Below are 12,915 nucleotides of genomic sequence, written 5' to 3'. Positions count from 1 at the left end.
TGGGCTGTTTCCAGCTTCTGGCTATTACAAATAAGGCTGCTACAAACATGGTTAAACAAATGTCCTTATTGTGTACTTGAGCCTCTTTTGGGTATATGGCTAGGATCAAATCAAAACGACCCTACGATTTCACCTTACACCCATCAGAATGGCCAAGATAAAAAACTCAAGAGACAACACATGCTAGAGATGTTATGGAGAAAGAGGAACCCTCCTCCACATTCCCACTGTTGGTGGGAATGTAAACTTGTGCAACCACTCTGGAAAGCAATCTGGAGTTTTCTCAGGCAATTAGGAATAGCGCTTCCTCAAGATCCAGCCATACCAGAACTTAACTTATAATAGAACAAGCAAGCATAGAGATTTATAGTCAGGGATTAGGGCTGAAAAATCTGTGTATGAGAAATTAGAAAGTGAACATGAAGTATAAGTATGACCAACATAACAGAATTCTTGCTGAAGGATCAGTGATTATCTAGTGTAGTGGAGACAGAGACATGTGATCAGACATTTAGAGGAACTGTGGGTGTGACAGGACCACATTCCTGGAAATTCCATAGTCCCAGCACGGAGAATGAGACCTGTTCTGATTTAAAGCCAAAGACTTCTGCAGCTACATAGCAAGTACCAGATCAAGTTCAGCAGTATGAGATGCTGTCTCAAAACAAAATAAACAAGCAAGAAAGAAAGGAAGGAAGGAAGGAAGGAAGGAAGGAAGGAAGGAAGGAAGGAAGGAAGGAAGAAAGAAGGAAAGAAAGAAAGAAAGAAAGAAAGAAAGAAAGAAAGAAAGAAAGAAAGAAAGAAAATGGCTAAGAAAAACCCAGGAGGCCTCAATTCTTCATTAAAAAACTGCAAGCAACTCAGGCAAACTGATAGTGGGAGAAATGCTCTTCCCCAGGAAAGAGTATCTCAATTGGCTATACATACTGTACAGGTTATATTTAGGAATATATATATGCATGTAAGAGCAATTGAAAAAAAGAGGCCATGAATTTTGCGGGAAAAAAACACAAGGAGAGGTATAGAAGAGTGGCTCAGAGGGAGAATAAGGATGCAGGAAATGATGTAACTATATTATAATCTCAAAAATAAAACATATGAAGGGGCAAAAATAACAAATGATGAGACAGAAAAGATAGGAGATTCTAGCTAATCCACTTAGAATTTTGGCCAAGGCTCCATATGTGGTTTTAGTTAAAAAAATAAAATAAAAAAGGAGCTCAGGGTATCTGGGTAGCAAGAAGTGTTTCTTGGATATTCCTTGGGAGGATTGCAAATGAAGATGTGTTCTGTTTGGAAAACACTTGGCTGTGTTACAAACTGAGGAATCGTGGTGCCATTTGGACTTTTAAAAATAACCGTGGAAATGAACTGAAGCCCCACAATGACAGGGGACAGACACAACGTGGATAGCCTTTTGTGCAGCCCTGCGGTCGCACTTAGCAGCTCTGAAAATGAAAATTGGATTTAACTATAGCAACAAATATCGTCACATAGGATAGAAAGAACAAAGCTAACTGGCAGAGCTGTAGACATGACAAAAGCTCAGTATCTTGGCAACCTTTTCTACTGTTGTTGTTTCTTTTTTTTTAATGGATAATATTGTGCTGTTTCTAATGTAGTCAGCGACTTACAAAGTAATGCTAACATTGTAAGGACAGATACTGCATCTCGTCTTGACATCATTAAGATTTCCCAGAAACTGTTCGTGTCTGTTTTATTTTTCTTATTTGTTTTTTTTGGGGGGGGAGAGAAAACAATCCTTAAAATGATATTTGACTTGATTATTGCAATCCTTGTTACTTCCCTATCTTGTCCAATCTATATTTCTTTGAGAAAAAAAATGGCTAATGTGCACTTATTCTGTTAAAGAGAAGTTGAGAAAATGTGACTGTAGTGTCTCAATGTCATCCATCTTTAGGTAAATACCTTGAGAACCAACTTATTAGTCAAGATGTGTCTAAGTTATTTTTCAAGACATATTTGTATGGCACAAGGCCCTGTTGAACAAGAAAAAAAAAGAAAACTTAAGTTGCACAAATTTTAAACATTTTTTTCTCTAAAACAAATTTTGTGCAGTATTGGTTGTGTATACAGTTAAATATGAAAAGCCTGGCCCTTGGGTGGTTCATAAGCACAAACTAATATTCCGTTTTGGTTCCTATAATTTATATCTTTCAAAGATCATTTACATCTACCTGAAGTAGGTAGTTTTGCATTTGTATATGTGACTCAAAACAAGCTAGTTTCCTGGGCAAGGTTATACTTAGGTGTGTTTCTGTGTATTTGCTTATTTAATTATCTCCAAAATGGGATCTCACATAACCAAGGGTGTTCTAGAGCATTCTATGTAATTGAGATTGGTACTGAATTCCTGATGCCCCTGCCTCAGCCTCCTGAATGCTGGATTGCAGTTGAAACCCATCATAACTAGATTCTTCTGCTGAGGTCTTAAATTTCCAATATCCAGATTCCTTTGAGCTCTGAACCCTACCTGTTGAAAGCAGCCACAGGAAATGCATGGCGTCTCAGAGAAACATTGCTCCTACCTTTCTTGAAGACTGAGTCATTGTCTCTAAAAGTTATTCTCAAAAGTGGTGAAAATTCGACTAGCCATTCTCACATGAGGCTGCAGTGAATCCTACATTCCCTCATGATTCCACTGCTACGATCATCACAGCAGCGTAAGTTAGTAAATCTAAACATACATCACATGTTATGCTTTATTTATTTATTTTTGCAGAATTTATTTTCTCAGTTAATTCTGTCACTTTCAAATGCCTTCCACAGTAAATATGTGCTAAACTGACAAACCATTAAGAATAATCATCACAGTTATTTGGCTTCTTTGCTATTTTTTCTCAATAGTGACCCTAAACACTACAGTTGACGAGAATGGTCTCTAATCTCCCTCCTCTCCACTGAAAAGACAGTCAACTAACCTAGGCCTATGGGGGTGCACAGAGATGAAGCATCAATCAGAGAGCATGTATAGACTGGACCTAAGCCTCCAACACATATGCAGCTGATGGACAACTTGGTCTTAATATGAGTCCCCTGATGGGAATTGAAGTGCCATGCTGGGGTGGGTTGGTATGTGATGAGGTCTCCCCTTTTCTGATTAGAAGGGAATGGTGGAAGATGGAAGAGGATGAGTGGGCAGGTCTGGGAGAAAAGGAGGGAGGATGGTTTAAGTGGGATATAAAGTGAATAAGTAAATAAATTTGTTAAACAAGCTGTCTCACTGAAACCTGCACTCCCAGCAGTCTGTTTCTAGATAAGCCCACTGCCTCCTGAGGTCTCTTCCTGAGTCCCCACCAGCAATTCTTGACTTCTGCTCCCTCCCCTCAGGATCTGCCTGCTGGAGGAAATGACTCCCAAATGGGCAAGGGGTGGCTTTTGCTGTTTATTAATTTACTGTATATATACCTGTTTGTAAAATGTTTTACGCAAAAATGATATCCAATCACTACAGACGATTGGAAAGCCCTCCATTTCAAACACATTAATGTTTAAAATTTTTACTGTTGCATCTTCCCCTTTATGAGCGTTTGGATTTTTAAAGTGCTGCCACTGCTAAATTCTATCAATGCATGCTCAGCACTTCACACACACACACACACACACACACACACACACACACACACAGGAGACCATTATCGTTTATTTACACATTAAAAGCGGACAGTCTAGTTAAGTAGCTTACACCCAGACTTGAGCTAGCTGATGACTATGAAACCATTAAACTTCCAAAGGTGATGATTCCCCCCTGGTGCCTCAACATCTTTCCCATTTTTTGTTTGTTTGTTTGTTTGTTTGTTTTCATTTGCTTCCTTCATATATTTGAAAACTGTAAAACTCCTAGCCATTGAACAACTTCAACTCTGACCATTCCATCCTGTCAGGAAGAATACAGTACAGAATTCTGTTACATTCATGTCTATTCTTTGTTCTGTAGGACTTCAAAATGACTCATTCATGAGAGAGCTACAGGTAGGTGTGGGGAGCTGCAATTAACAAATAGGGGCTGACACAAGGCAATGCTTAATCGTAGGCATGCCATTTCCCAATAACTGTCCTACTCCCCTTTGTTCATTTTCATCTGCTGTTCTTTTATTTTCACAGCACTAATGTCATTTCACATCTACCTCCTCTCCAAAGCAAGTCAAACATTGCTTTTTCTGCCTGCGTTTTGATCTCTTCCATCTTATCTGATTGGCCTTTGTCTTCTTTCACAGCATGGAGATGGGCTCTGCTTTCTCCAGCTTTCCTAGAATACACTGTCAAGATTTTAATATATTCCTATCTTTGTCTGTCTGCTATTGACAGAGAAACGTTTCTCATATAAGGTGTCTGTGCTTATTAACCTATGGTAGAATCTATTTTTTTTTTTACAACCATCTTCATTTGCCTTCTCTTAGGTGTTCTTTATGAGGCTCTGCGGGTCACACATCAAAAACAAAAGAGTGAGAGGGGGTACACGTTTCAATATCTCTGTCACATTCATTTATTTCTTTCTAACCTATCAGGAACCAGCATGTGGATAGCTTTGACATGCAACTTGTACACTTAATCCAGTAGCTTAACTGGAAAACATTATTTTGGCTCTAAATTCAAAGAGAGAAAATTATTTATGGCTAGTCATCAAAGCAGTATTTTTAATAAACTCATTAATAATTCTCCCACCTCTAATTTTGGGCCCGTTTCAGATCTCTTCTGAAATTCACAATTAGCTATTTTGGGCTCTCGGGTGTATCATTTGCCCTGTGTGTCATGCCTTTGCTATGCTAGCCAAAACCTTTGCGGTGAGCTGCCTATGGGAGCCTTATGATCTGTGTCTGGTGATGCCCACTGCCTCCAGGCTCTACTGCCTTTTCTCCTGTTCTTTGCTGTATAATTATTACATATAATTTTCTTGTTCTGACCTTTCCACCTTTTCTGCATGATTCTTTCATACAAAGGTTTTTTTTTTAATCTTCTTTTCTTTTTCAAAGGGATTTAAAAAAAAACAGCAAAAATGATGGAATGTAAAATCTAAAGTAATCCCAATTTTATTTTAATTTCAGTAAGTCTGTTGACTTTATGAACTGCCTCTACAGAGAACATTTTAGTCTCTTGATTAATCCCTTCCAATTAGCATGTTATTTCTGTTTATTTTGACATATTTTCTAAAAGAAACATTCTCTGATTTTTAATTTTGTTTTCTCTGTTATTTTAGTGTCTATTTTAAAAATCATAAGTCCATATCCAGCCTCTTCTTCCACGCCTCTCTATTTTCTGTTGTTACTGTTTTTATATTCTCCTGGAAGCTTTTCACTGATAAAACAGCACTTTGCTTCACTTGTACTTTGATTTTTGCTGTTCTAGTTTCAATCTCCTCCTCTTTGTTTTTCTATCTCTATTTTCACCACAAAACATTTCTGTGGTTTTATGGAATATTGACTTCCCTCTTGAAAGCCCTGCCTTTACTTAGGCCCTCTTAAATCATTTTTTTTTAAATATCACTTTTAAGTTTCTTAGCCACCTCAGATATCTTGAAAGGACATCTGAGCAACTAAACCTCAACAAAATCCTACAGGAGGTTCATGCCACCCTATTTAGCATTAAGACTTGATTCCTATATTTAAAGCTCTATAAGATTTTTTTATAAGTATTTTTTTCAGTAACAAACAAGATGATTCTCCATAAGCTAACAGATTAGCCCAGAGATGGAGTTTTTTGTGTGTGTGCGGGGGTTGTTTTGTTTTGTTTTGTCTCCCTGGCAACCTGGAAACCCTTGAAAACCTAGTATCTCGATCAAACATGCATGCACATTTTAACACAGGTTGCTTTGAAAGGCAAGTCACAAACAGAAAGCTATGTAAGAGAAACTTAGGGAAGGTCTTTAGCCATGGTATCCAAGTTCAATGACTGATGTTCTTTTACTTCCCAGGTTCACTGTCCTTGCTTTTTATCTACGTGGTCAGTGAACTGGACTTTCCTTCTCATGCAGAGTGGGTATTAAAACCAACTCCATGCTAAGACAGAATATTTCCTCTTTCCAGGAGAGGGTAACTCCTAGGCCAACATCTAATTAACTCCACAGGACACTTCAGGTCTCAGCTTGGCTCACTTTCCCATGCTGATGGCCTGAATTTTATGAGTCTCCTATTTGTCCCACAACATTAAACACTTTCCCTTCTCCTTCAGGACTATTTGGCTCCTTGTACCAGAGTCAAAATTTTGCCAGCTTGAGATGATCCCAGAGACATATCTCAATTGCTAACAGCCCAGACCTGAGTCACAGCACCTATGACATTTTAAGGTATACGGATAGGAAAGTCATTCACCTCTTTGCGCCCCAACACCTAATCAATAATTTAGCACTACTAGCATTTGCTGTTTGATATTTTTTTGTTTGTGAGAATCAAATAATAGAGAAATTCTACATCTAATGAATAGTAAATATGCTGTAATATGGTATCAAGTTTACTATCATCATTAGAATAATAATTATACTTATTATTGTTTGTAGGCACATTTCCAGAAAATCTAACATGTAGTTTGTCATCCACTCATCCTCAAACCATGTTCATTGAGTAAACTAATAATGAATGAGTAAACTAAATAATGAACTCGGTCAAACATTCTAACAATACAAGACAAGGTTTGTAAAGGATTGTATGTAAGAATGCAAACTTGTAATAGACTGTTGGTTTTTTTTCCCTCTTTTGGCCAACAGGAAGATCGACGAAGGAGCAGCCCTTTCAGAAGAGAATAACTAAAAATAGCTGTGCACATAATTAACCTTGCACTTAAGAAGTATCTTTTGTTATCACCAGGAACTTCCTGTCTGGCCTCTTCCCACTTTATACGTCTGCCAAATTCCCCAGCTTTTGAGAAATTTCCCGCCCTTTCCATGGCATTATGAGAAAAAAAAAAAAAAAAAAAAAGGATCTTCCTTCATAATCCATAAGTTGAATTCCTTCTTATGCACAAATCCTCTCGGCTGTGCTGTCATGTCTTCCTTTGTTCCGAATTTGTTGCTGACTGTTAGCATGGGTGTGTGGATAAACAGCTTGGAGCTCTCGGGGCCTTTAGATCATTTCTAGCCATTTGCTTGTATAGATCATCTGTACGTGCTGATGTTTTATGAAGAAGAAGCTAAAAATACTGTCGATTGCTTAATGTGGAAAAAAATCAAGATGTTTGTACATCCCTACTTATTCTATAATTTGTATCCATGTGTTTAATCACACACCAGATTTTTTTTTTTCATAAGAATGGCTGCGTAGTTGGATATTAATTGTCCACAGAGCGGACTGGACTTGACATTGGGTGAGCACTTATATTGCTGTTGTATGATTGCTGAGGCAAGAGAGCTCTGTTAGAAGCATACAGTGCAGGCTTTTTGTCATGTAACCCATTTGCAGAGTTTCGTGCATAATCACAATAATTGAGGTTGAAAAAATAGCACTTCTAGCTTCCAGACCTTTCCACACATTTTACATAATTCATTTAATTTTCACATTAAGCCTGTGTAAGTACTGTTATCATCTCAACTTTGCATGTGTGAAAACTGCAACGGGGGCTCAAACAACACAGCAATTAGTCAGTATTAAACATACCCTTAGTGAGTAAAAAGATACAAATAATTTTTAAAAATTAAAAGAAGACATCTTTGATAAACCTAATGAACTGTAATGAGTTTTAATACATCATGATATAAATGTATCAGGTAGAAAGGGAAATATTATGATAAGCAGTTGAGCAAACAAGTTTTATTTTTTTAAATTCTATTTATTTATTTACTACACTTTATTCACTTTGTATCCCTACTGAAGCCCCCTCCCTTGTCTCCTCCCAGTCCCACCCAACCTCCCTCTTCTCCCCCTATGCACTTTCCCTAGTTCTCTGATAGGAGAGGACCTCTTCCCCTTCTATCTCACCCTAGCCTATCAGGTCTCATCAGGGCTGGATGCATCATCATCCTCTGTGGCCTGGCAAGGCTGCAGCCCCCCAGGGGGAGGTGATTAAAGAGCCAGCCACTGAGTTCATGTCAGTGAAAGTCGCTGTTCCCTTTCCTAGGGAACTCACTTGGAAACTGAACCGAATTGCCTATGGTTTTCCTCTAGGCAGGAGGTCTAGGTCTTCTCCATGTATGGTCTTTGGTTAGAGTATCAGTCTCTGCAGGACCCCCTGGGCCCAGGTATTTTGACTCTATTGGTCTCCATGTGGAGCTCCTGTGCCCTCCAGGAGCACAGGAACTATCTCCTCTTTTTCCAAAGATTTTTTCTGCACTCTGCCCAAAGTTTGGCTATGAGACTCACTATCTCCTTTGATACCCTACTGGGTAGAGTCTTTCAGAGGTCCCTGGTGGAAGGCTCCTGTCCTGTTCCTTTCTCCTGTTCTCCTACTTCTGATATCTACCCTGTGTGCCCTTCTGAATGAAGATTAAGCATTTTCCGTAGGGTCCTCCTTGTTGTTTAGCTTCTTTAGGAAGTTTTTGTTTTGTTTTTAACTCGTCTTTCATACATTACATCCTGAATGCAGTTTTCCCTCCCTCCACTTCTCCTTCTGCCTCCATCCCTCACCCTCAAAATTTCACTCCATCCCCCTTCAAAAAAGAGCAGGCCTCTCAGTCATAACAACCAAACATGGCATAACAAATTACAATAAGACTAGACAGAAACCCTCACCTCAAGGCTAGGTACAGTGGGAGGAAAATGGTCCCAAGAGCAAGTAAAAGGTAAGAGACACTGTTATGATTCCATGTGTGCACTGAAGTGTAGGTAAGTTTCATAAAAGCTACTTGGATAAAAAGAAATAAATTACCGACGCCAATCATTCCATACAGCATTTTACATTGTCACAAAGACTTTTTATTTGTTTTGATCGAGTATTTTTTTTTTGAGATTGAGTATTTTCACTCATAGAGGCTATACACAAGAGATAAAATAAGAATAGGCATTCATACAAGCATGAAGTAGAAAAAGGAAGAGCATGGAAATTGGACATATATAAACACGAATTTGATACCCCATGCCTCTTTATATTGTCCTCAATATGTAAAAATGTCATAAAATATTAAAATAGAGTTTAAAACATTAAGAGAGTTGTGTCTGTATTTTTACTTGACATTCCCAGACTCTTATATGTATCTGGGCAATCAGACAAAATGTGGAGGGGATTTCTGTAGGACAGGAGTCAGAGGCCCATCTTCAAATAGCTCTAGTTGAGAAGAGAATACTGTGGTAGAGTCTTCTGTTATGACAAACTAAAATTTAAATTAATGTGCCAAGGTTTCATAATAACCTTATTGTTTTTTTTCAATGTTGCATACTATTAAATTTAAAGTGGCTAAAATTTCCAATTGGCCTTCTCAATATTGACCTCATTTTTTTCTTTTTTATTATTATTATTAATTACACTTTATTCATTTTGTATCCCCCTATAAGCCCCTCCCTCCTCCCCTCCTGATTCCACCCTTCCTCCCCTTTCTGCACGCATGCCCCTCCCCAAGTCCACTGATAGGGGAGGTCTTCCTCTCCTTCTTAGACTATCAGTGGCTGCATTGTCCTCTACTGTGGCCTGGTAAGGCTGCTCCCCCCTCAGGGGGAGGTGATCAAAGAACAGGCCAATCAGATTATGTCAGAGGCAGTCCCTCTTCCCACTACTATGTAACCCACTTGGACACTGAACTGCCCTCGGCTACATCTGTGCAGGGGTTCTAGGTTATCTCCATGAATAGTCCTTGGTTGGACTATGATTCTCTGGGAAGTTCCCTGTGTTCAAATTTTCTTGTTCTGTACCTCAAAATTTTTATCATTCTTGTTATCCAAATCACACTGTTATTGGCCACTCAGAGCTTCCTGAGAAAGTATCTGTTCCCCTGTACACTATCGGCAACATCTGAGTCCACTGATTTAAGAAAATGTAGTGTTTAAACCTCAGTGTATTATACAGCACTCATTTATTTTTTGCTAATGTAACAAATTGCTTTAAGAGCAGAAGTATAAAGGAACAAGTTCATTCTCATCCAGTTATGACATTTGCTGTACTGGTCTACAGTAAGGTGACACCAGAAATGAATTCTTTCTGGAACCCCAGAGCACAGTGGCTTCCTGCCTCCATATGGCCAGAAGCTCCAGGAAGTGGTGTTCTCTTCTGACTGTTCTTTAACCACCAGGTATTTCTCTTATTTGTTGTTGTTCTAACACGTGCGGGTCTGGAACATACTATGTTGCCCAGACTAACCTTAACCTTATAGTAGTGTTCTTTCTTCTTGCCTCACTCTCCCAAATGTTTCCATTACAGGAATGACACACTATACCTAGCTGACATCTTTCTCTTCACCTTGTGCTTGCATCCATCTTTAAAGTATCAGAGTTATTTCATTAAATCTATCTAGATAATTCCACCTTAAAGCTTTAATTCATTCACATATGCAAACTCCCTTTGCTAGTTCTGTCGATAAATGTACTGACAACTTTGGGAGCCACAGTCTTCCTCTATAAATAATAAAAATAAAACAATGAAGAATAGAAATACTTGGAAGTATAACTCCATTTCAGGACCCAGAATAATATTGTAAATGAAATCAAATGATAAAGAAGAGAATTAACAATTTATGTACATTTTGAAAAAATACATTAAATAAAATAAGAAAATGAAACATAAAATAATAAATGTATAAGATGGGATATAGAGTAATAGATGACATTCTTGCTTACAGATAACTTTATTAAGCAGTAAAAAATGACTAAATAATCAAATAAAACAATGAACAAACTATTATTTTTTATATAAAGGAAATTCAAATGCTAATAAAAGCCATGAAAATGCATTTACCATTACTATGGAAAAATGAAAGTTAGAACAAAAAAAAATACCACCATATTCACTAAACTCAAAATGACTTATGATAACAAAATATTTATAGAACACATATGACAAGCAATAATCTTAAATATCACAAACTGTGCTGAATACCTTGGGACATTATAGCAATGAGCCACAAAAGAATATAATATCTTAAAGACTAGATGTCCAGAATATTTCACACACTAATGAAAATACCATTATTTCTATTTATTCTACTAATATTTATTCCATTAATATTTATTCTAGTAGAATAACTATTAGACAAAACTGGAAAGTAACACTTCTGAAGGTTAGCCAAATGATTACTAATTTGCATTGTACTGAGCTTCTATACAATGAAAGGATGTATTGCTCTAAAAGATGATTTTGTAGATGCTAATTCTGTGGAATTGGGGATTTAAATTCTGGCCTCATACATGCTAGGAATGCATCTACCACTCAGCTATATTCCCAGCCACTGGTATTACTTTAGGATACGGATATGGGAGCTTCTAATCTGTGGTTAAGATTTAAAGGATTCTAAAGATTCATCTTTGGAAACATCACTAGAGAAATACGAATCATTTCTTGTTTATGCAGAATATATTGTGGAATTAGTGGGACACATGGCAAATTCTGATTCACGACGTAGTCTGATTCCAGGAGCATCTGTAAGTGCTCACCCTAAGTCACAGAGTTCACAAGCCCTCTTCAGTGTTCCCACTAAGTGTAACTAATCCCATAGAGACCTGAGAAACTGCAAAATCCTGCCAGGGAACAGATGTTAGTAAACATTAGAAGTTTCTAAATCTTCTGTGTATGTCACATTTCATGTTCTTCATTGACATTATATACATGTACTTACTGTATAGATGCATGTCTCCATTTTGTGTGTCTAAACTAAGAAATGATTTTATACTGCCTTGGGCAATTTTGATCTGCATTACCTACCAGTTAAGAAAGGTCTTTAAAATAACAAAATCATTACAGTATATCAAAATCATAGTATTTTATGAAATGTGACAATTGTATAAAAAGCAAATATCAGTATAATTTCTATTAGGTTTTATTGGAAAAGTGGTGAGAATTCTTTTCTTACATATATCTGTGATTGATTCCATGTTGAATAATATGCTGAGCAGACTATATGGAGATCAGATCATCCATAAGGTATAAAAGTACTTAGTCTTTAAGATCATTTGTCAAATTTTGATTTAAATGTCAAGGAAAAATACACACATGAGTCTCGTGTTGCTTTATATGCAGATTGGGGATTAGATAAAAATCTTTGTTTTGTTAGTATTGTTAGTTTTTGAAATTTACCCAATAGATAAATATCACAGCTATCTTTGGAAAATTAAGGTAACTCCTGTGGGATTCCTAAGAGTATTGTTTCTTAGTTCTCGGTAGTTACCCACTGTTTGAAGGAGTCAACTTAGAGCAAAGGTCAGGCCAGTTTTAACTGTTTGGCTCTGGGTGTTTCCTTGTCTCTTGTCCTCTTCCTCTGTGGCTTTAACTGTAGCCGTGTTCCTGTTTCTCAGTCCTGTGAGTAAGCTGAACTTGGTCTGCCGTCACAGACTGCTCACTTGCTCTTCCTTGGAGAGCCCTCTCTCCTGGTTTTACGTGGGTGACAACACTGTCACTCAGATGTTAGCTCTCTCCACCTGACAAAAGAGCTCTTCTGACTCCACTGCTCCCAAGGTCAGCTTCCACCACAGTTGTCCGGTTCATTTACTCCATGTATCCATCATTTCCTGCCATTTTGTTTGTCTTTTTCTATTCGTATTGTGTTACTTTATTAAAATTCAAAATATATGAAAATAGATCTCTTGTATATCCTTCTCCACTACTAATTCCTATAACATTGCATAGCTAGTCATTAAAAAAAAAACAACAAGAAAATGTTAACATAATAACAGCCAATTCCAATCAGTCAAAACTACTTATCTATTAATAAATTCTTAAGAAATTCAAACAAAATTGCATCACAATGTGGATGTCCTTACTAATTCAGCAAAATGTCTAATTTACGTTATTCATTTGTAAGCACTTCAATTCAATTGTGCCACTGAG

This window comes from Meriones unguiculatus, chromosome 3 (genome assembly GCF_030254825.1).
Source record: "Meriones unguiculatus strain TT.TT164.6M chromosome 3, Bangor_MerUng_6.1, whole genome shotgun sequence".
In the NCBI taxonomy this organism is placed as follows: Eukaryota; Metazoa; Chordata; class Mammalia; order Rodentia; family Muridae; genus Meriones; species Meriones unguiculatus.
The sequence above is the reverse complement of the archived record's forward strand: the minus strand, read 5'-3'. Positions refer to the sequence as shown.